Source organism: Chaetura pelagica, unplaced genomic scaffold, assembly GCF_000747805.2.
Source record: "Chaetura pelagica isolate M959 unplaced genomic scaffold, ChaPel_1.0 scaffold180, whole genome shotgun sequence".
Taxonomy (NCBI): domain Eukaryota; kingdom Metazoa; phylum Chordata; class Aves; order Apodiformes; family Apodidae; genus Chaetura; species Chaetura pelagica.
The window spans coordinates 305,718-319,101 of record NW_009951794.1 but is presented as its reverse complement, the minus strand read 5'-3'; positions in this window follow the sequence as shown (position 1 = coordinate 319,101).

Sequence of the window (13,384 nt, the reverse complement as noted above, 5' to 3'; positions counted from 1 at the left end):
CCCTCAAATCTTGGGGTGCCTCTGTGTTTAGAAGGGAGACTTCCAGTCAGGAAGCTCCTGCAGTGCAGTTGCGTAATTAATTAATCTTTGGGATATTTTGAGAGGATTTTCGTAGCAGTGTTTATTATCTAAACTCAAAGCTGCTCTTCATGTCCTGGCTGCTTCTGAAAGGGAGCAGGGAAGGAAGCAGCACCTTGCTCTTTGCATCAAGCCCAGTTTCTTAAACACTGTTGAGTTGTTTGGGGCTCACAGCAGAGTAGGTGTGATGAAAATCTGGCAGGAGATACCACCATCCTGTAGGAAATCAGTCCCAGGGCCCATTTTCTGCTTTCTTACCACTTCTGCACTGGGAGGACACAGACCAGGGTGCATTAGAGCCCAATGCACAATGTCATGAGCCATACACCAGTGTGTCCTGCTTCCCCCCAGGGCTTGGTGTGGGTTTGTATGGCTGATATCACTGCACTCACTGGTCATCTACTGTGAGAGCAGAATCCCCACTGCAAATAGTGAAGAAAAACTTCTTCCTTGGGTGAGGGACACAGCTGAGCAGAGCTCTGAATCCCACAGCTGCTGCCTTCGGTGCAGCTCCACAGAAACTGCCCTGCTCCAGCTGGCCATGGTGCCTCTGGGCAGCACTGCATGTGGTGCCATGGGATGTCCCTGGAGCTGCTCCCAGTGGGGATGCTGAGTGGGGGACAAGAGGCTGGGCCAGCTCTGTGCTGTGGCCCCAGCCACGTCACTGCTTGGCCCTTTGCATTGCGTGACTGAGCAGAAAATGATTAATTAGTTTTTGCTTGGCTCAAGCTCAACCTGTGTGTGCTTTGGAAAGCTGTGGACAAACCTGGCCTGAAACCAGGGAGTCTGGAGACAAATTGGGAAGATGGAGAAACACAAAACAAAATGTGATCCAGTAAAACAAAGGAACATTTCCCAACTTGATTGTTAGAAAGGTTCATTTGGGATTTGGTTTGGCTGGGAGCAGTGGTGAAGTAGCCCATTTCCAGTTCAGGCTGTGATGTCCTCTCCTGGGTCCAGCTGTCCCCACTGTAGCTCTACAGCTGTCAGGTGTTCCCACGTATGTGGCTCTGATGGTGGGAAAGGTCTTTGTAGAGTGTGAGTCCTTGTGTCACTGGGCTGAGGCCAGAGGTAGCTGTGGTTGCTGATCAATCCTACTCCTTGTGCAGCCCCTTGGCCACCTGCACCCCTGCTTCTCCACACTGTCCACGTCCCTGGGGCCCCCCTTGTTCCTCTCCAGTGCCACACCATCTCCTGGGTCTTTCTCAGTTTGCTCTGGGAGAAAGGGATATGTCCACCCAGATCCCTCAGGAATTTAGTTTCCCATTAGCAGGTTGACCCTTTGCTACCAGATGACTTTTGGGAGCAGCATGAGTGCAGGGAGGTGGCACTGGGAGAGCATTCTCTCTCCTGGCCAGACATTTTCCTGGAGCATCTCTGGCCACCAAGCCAGGGTCCAGGTGTCTCACAATCTACATCCCACATGAAGTCTCTTCTGTAAGCAGCCATTGGCTTAATCTAGACTACATCTAAACTGCTTCCTGCCTGCAAAGCAGGGCACAGTGCTGCAGGGATGGGCAACACACTCACAAGCTCTCTGAGCTACCTTCATTCTCCGTGGGCTTGATATGAGACCGTGGCTTTGCTCTGTCCCCTTGGAAGGCTCCTTTAGTTGCCTCCCACCTCCTCTGCAGGCACGTTGGTGGTCATTTAATGTCATGCAGTGAGGAGGTCATGCTTGTGTCCTCCACATGCCATCCAGCCCCTCTGGGCCCACAGGGAGGTGGTTCACAGCAAAGGTTCCTGCTGCCTGCCAGACTGGCAGGGCTGGCACGTGGGGGAGTGGAACCACCTCAGTCCCTGCACAGCACAGATTTGGGATCAAGCTGGTGGCTGGGCTCTGTAGGGGCAGAGCACTGGCATAACTGCACCAACGTGGCAGTTCCAAACCGGGGACTTGGTTTCCTGCCTGCACAGACACGCGCTGGGGTGACCCGGGCTGGGTGCAGTGCTGCTGGGTGCTGTGACTCCTTGTCCCAGGGAGACACAGCCTGGCTGGGTTCATGGCTGGCTGTTGGCTGCTGACAGACCCTCTGTTCTTTGCACCCCTCTGACAATGGGGCTGGTCTTGAGGGAGATACCTGTTCCCTGGGGCTGCAGGGGAAGGGCAGGCACACGAGCCTCTGTGCAGCCCTTGCTCCCTTTGTGCTTGCCTGCGAAGATTTGGGGAGGATCCCCAAAGGTAGGAAGGTGTTTTGTTGTTGTTTTGTTTTAATTCCTGGGGAGCTGCTGTTGAATCTGGTGGCATGGGTGCTGGGCGTGGGATTTGAACGTCTCAGAGCATGAGCGTCCAGCATTGTTCCCGCAGCCCTGGCTGTGCTCTCCCCAGCCTGCTGCAGGCTGTGTTAAAAATAGGCTGCAAACATCATCCCTCCACCACTACCCAATCAGTGGCACGACGTGGGGACGCGCTCCCCGTCAGCTGCCTCTTCCCTCCAGCTCCCAGGCTGTTGACAACTCTGGACAGACTGGAGAGGGGGATGGTTTTCCTTCTAGGAGAGAACAAGAGCTTCTCGTTAGGAGCTGGAGCAGAGCTGGGCGGTCGGGCAGAGTGAGTCACATCAAGGCTCACCCCTTTGCTGCCCCAAAACTCAGCTCTGGCTGCTTGTGTTGGAAAAGCAATCAGGAAAGGCTGGAAACTAAGGTGAAAAGTGAGATCATTTCCAGTGGTGCAGCCAGAGGTCTTATCTGTAGTGTCAGTGTGCAGATTTGGTTATGAACAAGTAGGGTGAGATTTGCTGCTCTCATCTGCAGGACAGACGGTGTTCCCAACATGCTGCTGGCACCCACAGTCTCTGAGACCCTGTCCCCGTTCCCAGGAGCATAAGCTGGACAAAAGGCTTTGGGAAGGCTAGCCAGGGGTTTTAATTTCACAGTAATCTTCTAATATGTGCTTCTGGGCTTCACTGAATTGCAGATCATTTTAAGTATGAAAGGGCAAAATCCATTTTTTCTTCCAAGAGCAGCTGATTCAAAACTTACTCCTTTTCCTCTGCCATAATTGTTCTGTCGATAGTGTTTCACAGAATATTTACAAGATATAGTAAATGCCATAAAGTACCTATAATCTTAGACAAATACAATACACAAGCCATTGCTTCAGATGTGAGAACCTTTGCTAGAAATGTAAATCAAACCTTTGTTGAGCCTCAGAACATGGAAGATAATATTTAGGTTTTATTAGGTTTCATTTCGATACCTTCTCTATTTTCCAAGGTTGAGTTAGGAGTAGACATGCCAAAATCCTAAGGGGGAACCTGTAATTACAAGATTCACAGCCTGTTTATACAGGCTGATGAAACGTGGATAGGTCTGTCAGCTGCTGCCTTCACTTCCAAACTTATGACTGGATTTCCCATCTTTGGAGCACAGGGAATTTTATCTGTTGTTTATAGCAGGGTGTTAAAGTGGTTCACTTCACAAGACAGACCCTGTAGGCTTTTTCTCCTGTTGGTGAAGTTAGGAAAGGGTCACCTACCTCTGGTCTTCCACTGGGTGGGGTGGCACTGCTTGCTCTGGTTTGGATGTGTTGGCTGGAATGCTGTGCACCACTGGGGGCATGTTCTCGCAGGCTCAGTGGCCTAAACCCTAGTGGAAATCTGGGAATCAGCACCCCAGAAACATTTGCAAAACCAGACAAAGCCAAGAGAGGTCAAAGAATCCCAGAAGACTTGATGGAGGTCCCCAGTAAAGTGTTTTTTCCGTGGACCTCTTGGTTTTTGAAACCTTAAATCTATGCTAAGATTTCTCAGGAAACAGTCAGAAGGACAAACCCATGGGAACTCTCCCTGACCCCACTCCAGGCAGGAATTACAGTACATTTTAAAAGCAACTAAAAGCAAAGTTGCTCGTTTCTGCAAACCCCATCCTCTGTGTCCCTATCACGCTGCAGCTGCAAGGGCTCTCTGCCTAGATTTTGCCAAGATTTGAGATTTGAAGTCTTCCAGATGTCAGGACACAGCTGGGAGCTGGAGCCCTGTCCGGGCAGCCCCTGGTGTCAGCACCCTGCTCCTGGTCCAGCTGTGAAATGGCCACAGTATCCCAACCTGGACAGATCTGTTTGGGGATGAAAGCACAGAATATGTTGGAAAAGCTCCTGGGCTGACACTGCTAAATTGGGATATTATGCAACTCCCATGAGGGGCAGAGATACTCGGGTTCACGGGTAGTGCCATGAGCAGCGATGCAGCTCCTCTGCCCTTCTTCCCAGGAAATCAGTCCCTGCAAAGCCGCATCCACGTTCAACCGGGCTCTGACCCATCCAGATCCCCCGCTGGATCTCCCACAGGTTTTCACTGGAGCCAGGAAGATCCTGCCCTACTCCGTATCAGCTCCTTTTTAAAAAAAAAAATGCAGGAGACCCAGCCACCCCAGCTCCCCCCCAGCCCTTGCAATTCACCAACAAATCCCTTTTACTAAGCCTCATTCACCATGAGGAGCCTCTTGTCTTTCAGATGCAGGAAAGGTTGGATTTTTTCCTGTTCCCAAGTCATTTTCCTGCCCATGCTCCAATCATGCCGTGGGGGCCTTCCTCCCAGCAGCCTGCATTGCCCTGCCACCCACAGCCAGCAAACCCAGCTCCATCCTCCTCCTCCCCCTGCTGCTGTATCAGCGTCCCGGGGTGGCTCCCTGTGAGCAACAGGCTCTGCCGAGCCCCAACCACACGTTTTATTTACCTCCAAGATAGAAGTTATAAGTAAAACAACATTATTCATGCAATAACATCACATTACATCTGCCCTTGCCAAGGGCTCTGCGGCTTTTTGTAATGTCAGAGCAAGAGCCAGGGAAGGGTTGGGTGCTCAGAGGGGAACAATAGGCAAATGGGCAATGGTTTAACAAAATCACCATTGCTTTTGTATTAGCTGCATACTTGAAAAGGATCGTTCTTACCCTTTTAAACCACTAGGTTTCTTGCTGGGCAATTAACATTCCCCAAATGACAGTAGCCACGAGTTGTATCTGTGGAAATGGATGCTGCTGGAAAGACGTATTGTACTGAAAGGTTGGTTTGGTTGTTGTTTTTTAAAGGGAGGATGTTTTCTATTAATTATCTTTTATATACTCAAACACTGTCTCCCATTACTCTTCCAAGTCAGGGACAGTGAGAGATGTGTCAGGGCTAGGGAACAACACACAAGCAGTAAGATTAATTGACACTTAGAAATCAGATTGTGATGAATAGATCTCAGCCTCCCAAGGAGATCCATCTTCTTTAGGGTGCATTTAGGGCTCAGGCTGCCCTTAATATATGCAATGAAGCATCTTTACCTTGCATATGATACTGCTGCTAACCCCATGGCATGACATCCTCGCTGTGTATGGCTGGCTGGTGATAGGATATTTTACAGTCCACCGGTTAGGAGTTTTTTGCTTTTTTTAGGCACTTTTTAAAGTGCAAAAGCTCCACGTACATGAATCCAGTGGCCAACAGCCTAAGGGCTTCTCAACCTCCGGAGGGGCCAAAGTTTTTTCTTTCCTACTCTTCAACGCAGATACATTTCATTTCAAGTGTAAGAGACACTGTCACCCTCAGGCAAACTGCCCCCTCCCCAAACTCCTTTTTAATCAGGCTGTTTCTGATGGTCTGCCTCTCAGTTCAGCCTTCAAAGCACCACAGATCCTACTGGGGAAGCGATTACAATTTCATTAGCTGCACGAGGCAGGAGGAAAAGCCACACAGGAGGGGTTTGATCCAGCATCGAGAAGGACACAGGGTGTGCCTAGCAAGGAGAAGACAGAAAAATACATGCCCTTAAAGTGTAAAACCACTTTTAAAAGGGCAGTGCAGATAGGTGAGCCTGCAGGAATAAAAGCAGGGTGGGAGGCTGGCACGGGGAACAGCCAGGTGACCTGCTTTGGCAAGACCTGCAGGTGCCACAGGTACCCCTGTGGGGTTAAACCCAGCCCCTCCTGACTGGGAAGCTGGGGAGAAAGGGGGAGGGAAATTTCCCTGGTGGCATCTGCCTTGCTCCATAAGGTCACATCAGCCCTTGCAGCAGCACAGCAGCTTCTCCCATCCTCTACCTGTCTGGCTTCAGCTCCGCTCCACGGCCCAATTACTTATTCCGCTGTGTACTTTCCTGTAACTACCCCTTGGAAAAACAAATAAGCGATTGAAAACAAACACATTTAGCTGCCCGTTTACATGGCACTTGACAAACACAGATTATAGCGTCTTCCTGCCCCCGAAGACTTTACAGTCTCGGGAAGGCAAGGCAAACATAAACCACCGGCTCCTGGGAGGAAGAGCTGAGGCAGTTGCTGATGCTGTGCCCGGAGGAGGGAGGATGGGGAGAGAGAGGAGAGGTCCCTTCTGGCATTTGGGAAACGACTGCCTGGAATTGCATCAGCCCAGGCTTTGCAGGGTGACCCATCCTGGCTCCCTCAGCACCATCACCCTGCCCTGGCAGCAGAGGCAGCACCTGCCTCGGGAGTTTTAAAGTATTTTGATTATGAGGCTTTTTTTGGGGGTGTGTGTGTGTGTAGCGGTATTTTCAAACATAGGGAGATGACTTGATTTTCCTTGGCCCTTCCTGTGGCACCGTCCCTGCTCTCCAAGGGACACCCTGGCATCCCTTCCTGCCTCGCTGAGGGGACAGCAGAAACCTGGTGGCTTGGAGGGACAAAGGGTGGGAAATGTCGAGGAGTTAAGGACAGAGGAGGCTGGAAACAGCAGCCCCGTGGGGCTCGCTGTGCAAAACCAGGGGGATCTCCTCCCTTCCTGCTGCAGGGGGACACTGCATTCCCGGCATAGCTTTTTAATAACACTGTGCTTTAAAATCCAGCAGTGACAAGGAAGGAGGAGAAGGGGATAGAGCATTTCAGCATTAACACTGCTCTTCTGTTCATAATAACGTGCCGGTACTTTTAGGAGTGTCTCGGAGCTTAAGGGGTGAAAGGTGAAGTTATCTTTCGAGAACAGCACTAACGCTGCAGAGCTACTTAATACGAGCTGGGAATAATAACAGGGCCGTGAGTTGAACCGGACAGCGTTGTACTGGGCTGGTTTCATCCTGTCTGCGTTGGATTGTCGTGTTTTCCCCATTGAGTCGGGGGGTTTGTCTTCCCCTCCACCCCCCTTTCCTTCCTCCCCTTCTCTCCCTTCCCCCTTCGCTTAGACCCAACGAGTGGATCTGCTGCTTTGCTGCTGCAGCGATGGGTCCTTCTGCTGCCCGGGGAGGTGCTGGGCTGCTGCTCCCTGGCACTGCCGTGCTCTGCTGCAGCCTCTGGAGCGCGGGTGGGAGCGCAGGAGCGCGGGTGGGAGCTCAGGGAGCGCGGGTGGGAGCTCAGGGAGCGCAGGGAGAGCAGGTGGGAGCTCAGGGAGCGCAGGGAGAGCAGGTGGGAGCTCAGGGAGCGCAGGGAGAGCAGGTGGGAGCTCAGGGAGCGCAGGGAGAGCAGGTGGGAGCTCAGGGAGCGCAGGGAGAGCAGGTGGGAGCTCAGGGAGCGCAGGGAGAGCAGGTGGGAGCTCAGGGAGCGCAGGGAGAGCAGGTGGGAGCTCAGGGAGCGCAGGGAGAGCAGGTGGGAGCTCAGGGAGCGCAGGGAGAGCAGGTGGGAGCTCAGGGAGCGCAGGGAGAGCAGGTGGGAGCTCAGGGAGCGCAGGGAGAGCAGGTGGGAGCTCAGGGAGCGCAGGGAGAGCAGGTGGGAGCTCAGGGAGCGCAGGGAGAGCAGGTGGGAGCTCAGGGAGCGCAGGGAGAGCAGGTGGGAGCTCAGGGAGCGCAGGGAGAGCAGGTGGGAGCTCAGGGAGCGCAGGGAGAGCAGGTGGGAGCTCAGGGAGCGCAGGGAGAGCAGGTGGGAGCTCAGGGAGCGCAGGGAGAGCAGGTGGGAGCTCAGGGAGCGCAGGGAGAGCAGGTGGGAGCTCAGGGAGCGCAGGGAGAGCAGGTGGGAGCTCAGGGAGCGCAGGGAGAGCAGGTGGGAGCTCAGGGAGCGCAGGGAGAGCAGGTGGGAGCTCAGGGAGCGCAGGGAGAGCAGGTGGGAGCTCAGGGAGCGCAGGGAGAGCAGGTGGGAGCTCAGGGAGCGCAGGGAGAGCAGGTGGGAGCTCAGGGAGCGCAGGGAGAGCAGGTGGGAGCTCAGGGAGCGCAGGGAGAGCAGGTGGGAGCTCAGGGAGCGCAGGGAGAGCAGGTGGGAGCTCAGGGAGCGCAGGGAGAGCAGGTGGGAGCTCAGGGAGCGCAGGGAGAGCAGGTGGGAGCTCAGGGAGCGCAGGGAGCGCGGGTGGGCGCGCAGGAGCACGGGTGGGAGCGCAGGGACCGCGGGTGGGAGCGCAGGAGCGCGGGTGGGAGCTCAGGGAGCGCGGGTGGGCGCGCAGGACTCGCTCCCGCGCCGGGGCTGCGTTCCCGTGCCTGCCCACACGCTGCATCTCCTCTCCCAGCAAACTGAGCTGTGCAGGGGAGAGCCCGAGGGGTTTGCTTCTGGCCAGGGCTGTTGTACAAGGGGAACTGCAGATCTTTTTGTCTTGTTCGCTTTTCCCTTGTTTAGGGTGGCAGGATGCAAGGAACCCTGTGGGTCTCCTCCCCTCTCCCTGCTCCAGGCCGGGCTGTTGCTGTGAGCAGAATCTCCCAAAGGTGCCTGGGAATGCTGCTCTGGGCAAAATCTGCTGGGATTTTGCTCTTCTCCCCAACTCCGGAGGATCCATCTGCATCATCCAGTGCTGCCTTGGAAGACTGAGCAGATGCTTTTGTAGCCAACCTCATGAGTCTCAAGGCTGGGGCAAGGAAAAATCTTAAAATGCATCCATCTCCCTGCCTAGAACATGGAAACAAGTGAAGGAAAAAAAGCCCAGCCATGCTGCCTCCCTGCTGCAATCCTCCTTTTCTCATTGTAGTTTGGAGCTGGGCAGTGGAGGGCAGGTGGTGGGAAGCACCACACTGTGATGCAGCCTGGTTGGAGTGGATGTTTGTTAAGATGGATGGGGCTTTCCATGAAAAACAAAGGCTCTGTTTTCAGACTCAGGGCCATGCTTAAATCTGTGGGCTCTGGGCACTGGAAAACAAGCTGCTCCTGGAGCTGCAGCTTAACCCCAGGCTTTGAAATGTCCTTGGTTGGTGTGAGAGCCTGGCAGAGCAGGCTGGTCACCACTGCCACCATGGGAGAGGTGAGAGCTGGTGAGGGATGCCAGCATGTCATGAGAGCATGAGCAAGGATTCATGTCAGACCTTTGTACTTGTTTTATCCTAGAAAATACTAGAGATCCTATTTATTTACCCTTTCCTGTGTTATTTTTAGTTTGACTCCTAAAGAGTTGTGGCTTAGGTGGTTGCACTCCTTGTACTTGTCTGAGACTGGTTGTCAAGCCTAACCTGCTAACTTCTCAGCTCAGTGCTTTGCTTCACTGGCATGTGATTGAAGGAGTAAGATCTCAGTGATTTTAACTACATCTTTCATTAAAGTTAGTGGGCAGGTAAGGGAAAGATACTTTAATATTAAAAGACCCCACTGAGAAGGGCTGCAGCATGGGTTCTGGTGGTGTGAACATCAGAGGACCCACCTGAGAAAAGAGATCTTAGACACAGGCAGAGAACAGTTGGCACAGGCAGCAAGTAGTCACATTAAGAAATACTAGGCACCAGAGAATCTCTTTCTGACTAAAGCTTCTCTAAGCACAGTGTCTGATGTCTGTACTAGGATGCTCTCTGAAGCTTTTCCAGTGCTTAGGACATTCACCTCTTTCTCCCTTCTGGATTCTTTAGCATCTCCTAAGGGACTGAACCCCTAACCTGCCTTGGATAAAGTGCCAGGCAAGGAGACATGATGCACAGCAAATTAGGCTGCCTTAGTCCTCCTGTTGGCAAATTACTTTCCTGTGCCAGTGGGATAATACATGTTTAGCAAGTGACCACCACCTTGGTGCCCATCTTGCCCAGTCTTCTTTAAGTACAACACTCTGCCTACATAGGGTGAGTCAGTCCTGGGACTTCTGAAAGGTCTGTAAAGCCAAAAGTGCTGAGAGCTAAAGAAGCTGGCAGGACTTGTAGTGTGGTGGAGCAGCAAGGAAGGTGTCAGCTGATTTACTGCTCAGCAATTTGGCTTTGTATGCTTTGAAACCAGCTCCTTCCCCCCTTTGTCTGTTGGTTTCTTCAGAAGAAAAGTAGACGAAGCTGCCACAGTCCCAGAGTGTCAGCAGCCTCATGGTTGAGTTTTACTGGAAAGCTGGACTTTCTTCTTCTTCAGACCTTCTGTACTAGAAAGAAGGGTAGTCAGACAAACACTTTTTCACTGACTCCCTCCTCTTCACTGTGCGGCAGGGATTGTGTGGTTTTGATTTCAGTGTGTTTTGGGAATGTGCCTTGCCTGCTGGCACTGCAGCAGCATCCCAAAGCTGAGAGGTCGTGAACAGCCAAGCTGCTGCCCTCCTGCTTGGAGCTAGACACAAAAGTGCTAGAGGGGGAGTTGCCACAGTTGGCTGGAGAGGTCCTCAGGAGCAGCCAGGCTGCAGTGTCAAGATATTGTTCCCAGGATGGAGAAGTAATGAAAGAAAATATCATGAATTTTTAAAGATCTGAGCCTCCAAATTGCCCACTTGCTGCAAGAGGAGCATTCCTGTTTGCTTCCAGTCTGGATCTGGTCTCAGGGCACAGAGTTAAGTTTCAGCATTGCTGCTGTAATCTGGCCTGTCCTCCTGCACATGTGGCAGGCGTGCAGCAAACTTGCTCCTCCTCATCATCTTCTCTTGCTCAGTTCATATATGTTCCCTTCCTGTCCAGTGCCAGGAGTTTATGTTTGCAGTGACAGCTCAGGGATCTGGCATGTGGCATCTGCTGGAATCTGCTTGGGATTAAACTGCCCTGAAGGAAGCACAAAACCCACACAACATCAGTGTCCATCAGGCAAGGATGTTCAGTGTGGCCTCCTGCAGCACCAGTGGTTCCCTGCAAGGCTTCCTTGTCCCCTGGGGTCTGCATGGAAACATAGTCCCCATTCCTCACCAAAAGGTCTTTGCCAGCGTCAGGGTGATGAGCCAGAGGCTCCTGGTCAGACTCATTGTTTCCTTGTCTACATGTGCCTTGGGATTTCCAAAAACCCCAGAGCTAAACCTTCTTTTGGGCTGTGGTATCTTCTTGGAGCAATAAATAACTTCAAAAGAGAAGTGTGTTGGCTCTGGCTGCTCCTGCTCTGGGGTGATGTGCAAGCACAGCAGGATCTACCGCATCCTCGTGGTGCTCCTTGGCCTGGGCGGGTTTTGGAAGGAGGAGAAAGAGACTTTGGCTCTTGTCCCTGATGATGCTGAGAGATACCAGACCTCCTCACACAGCTGTGGTTGGTATAATCCCTCTGATGCTTCCTCCTACCTGCAGCTTCTTCCCACTGGCTTTTAATGAGCAAGTGCGACGGTAAACTTACATAATGAAGGGCAAAGTCTAATTGAAGCTTGATCTTAATTTGCAAGACTCTGTTTTGTGGCTGTGAACCCCATGCCAGGCTACACCCCACTCTGCCTCACTTGCTGTCCTTGCTGATGAGATGCTGCTTCAGGAGGGCCAGTGGCAGTGCTGAGCAGTTTAAAGCAGATTAGGATCTTAATTCTTCAAAGAATGATCTTCTGATCTCCTTCCCCTGCCAGTCAGCAGTGGCTCCACAGCCCCACATCTCACCTTTCCACCTCTGAATGGAGATGACACCGGGGATGTGCTGCAGGGGAGCCAAAAAACCCATGGTTTGAGGTGCACCTGAGGAAGGAGAAATTGTCTTCCCGAAATCCAAAGGTCCTCAGGCACCAGACAGTGTTGCTGACCCACAGCCATGATGGTGGAGGACAGTGTGACTTTGCCATCCCTGCAGGATGCAAGCCTGGCTGAGTTTCAGCCCCCCCCACCAGCCTGCTGATTAACCCAACTTGTTCCTCCTTGTTTTAGAGGTGCTTTTCATATTAAGGACAAGCAGGAAGATCAGGCCTTCAGCCAAGAAATGAGTGGCTGGCACTGTGGGTGAGGGCTGGGGAATGTCATTCCTGCCATGTGCACCAGCTCTGTCTGGTGGCCTCTGCACCCTGCAGAGCTCCAAGGGGCAGAATCGCCACATATGGAATAGGAAAATAGCAAATATTGTGGAGATGGGGCAGTGCAAACCAATGGAGAGGGTCTGGGTGGAGAAAGGTATGTAGAAGAAGTTGTAATGAGTAAATGCAGCATGAAGTGCCCTGTAGGAGGACCAGAGGACGTGGCTGGGATGCTGTCCTTCAGTGGCTCTGCTCTTCCCAGCACCTTCTGTGTCTTCTCAGCTCTGTTCTTGCAGATGTCAAGCCCTGACTGCAAAGGGCCTTATTGTAACATCTTGGATCTGTGCAGGAATGAGGGAAAAATGGCACAGACAGTCATGCTAACTAGGTAACCCATCTCAAATGGTGTTTTCATGCTGAACTCATCACAAGTGTGGATGAACCTGCCATGCAAACCCTCCTCTCCCTGGCCAATGCACAGTGATCCGGGCAGCAGGAGCGCAGCTCCCGGAGATTTTCCCCTCCTATTTCTGAGCTGCAAACTGGCATATTGGTAACTAGGTAACCCCACTGTGGACCCAGAGAGGTTGGAGATTTAGAGGGCAGAGGGCTGTGATGATATTTAAAGCTGCCCCCAGCCACTCAGAGGACCTGACAGCTGCTGGGTCCTCGCCGTGAACCCAAAGCAAAATAAATCGGCTGCTTACTCCATTGACTCCATCCGTCCCCTTCTTGGCTCACAACTTTTGATTTTGTCATAAAGCTGCTTGGCTTGATTGAGAGTGCCATAATGATGATACTTACTGAGGAGGTTTCATCCAGCAGTCTGAAATTGAGGTCCAACGATCCCCATTAATGAGCCTTTTATTGCACCCATCTGGTGGCAGCACGAGCAGGGCTGGAGCACGTTCCTGTTGCTGTCAGCTGAGCCTTGTCCCTCATCTCAGAGGCACATCAGTGCCCCTTCTTTAGTCCAGCAGGGCCCTGCAGGGCCTTGCACACCAAAAACCTCTGAAGCTTGGGGTCTGCACGACCTGGATACATGTTTCTTGTCTCCCTTTGCAGAGCTCCTCATGGGAAGCAGAGTTACAAGGTGGAAATTACTCCCAGAACTTGCCCAGGGAGGGACCTTGTGGGTGTTATGCCATTTGCACTGCCTGGATTCATAACTGCATTTAAAAAAAAAACGTGAATAACAGAAATAATAATCTTGTGGCTTCTGGTAGTTTGCAGACATCCTTGTTCTCCTTCCAAGCTGGCAGAACCTTTGGCAGCAGCAAGGCTGAGGTTTAATTTGGAGGCTACTTTGCTGGATTTTTGAGACCCTTATAAATCTCCTGGTTTGTTAACTAACCAGGGCTTTTCTGTATTCCT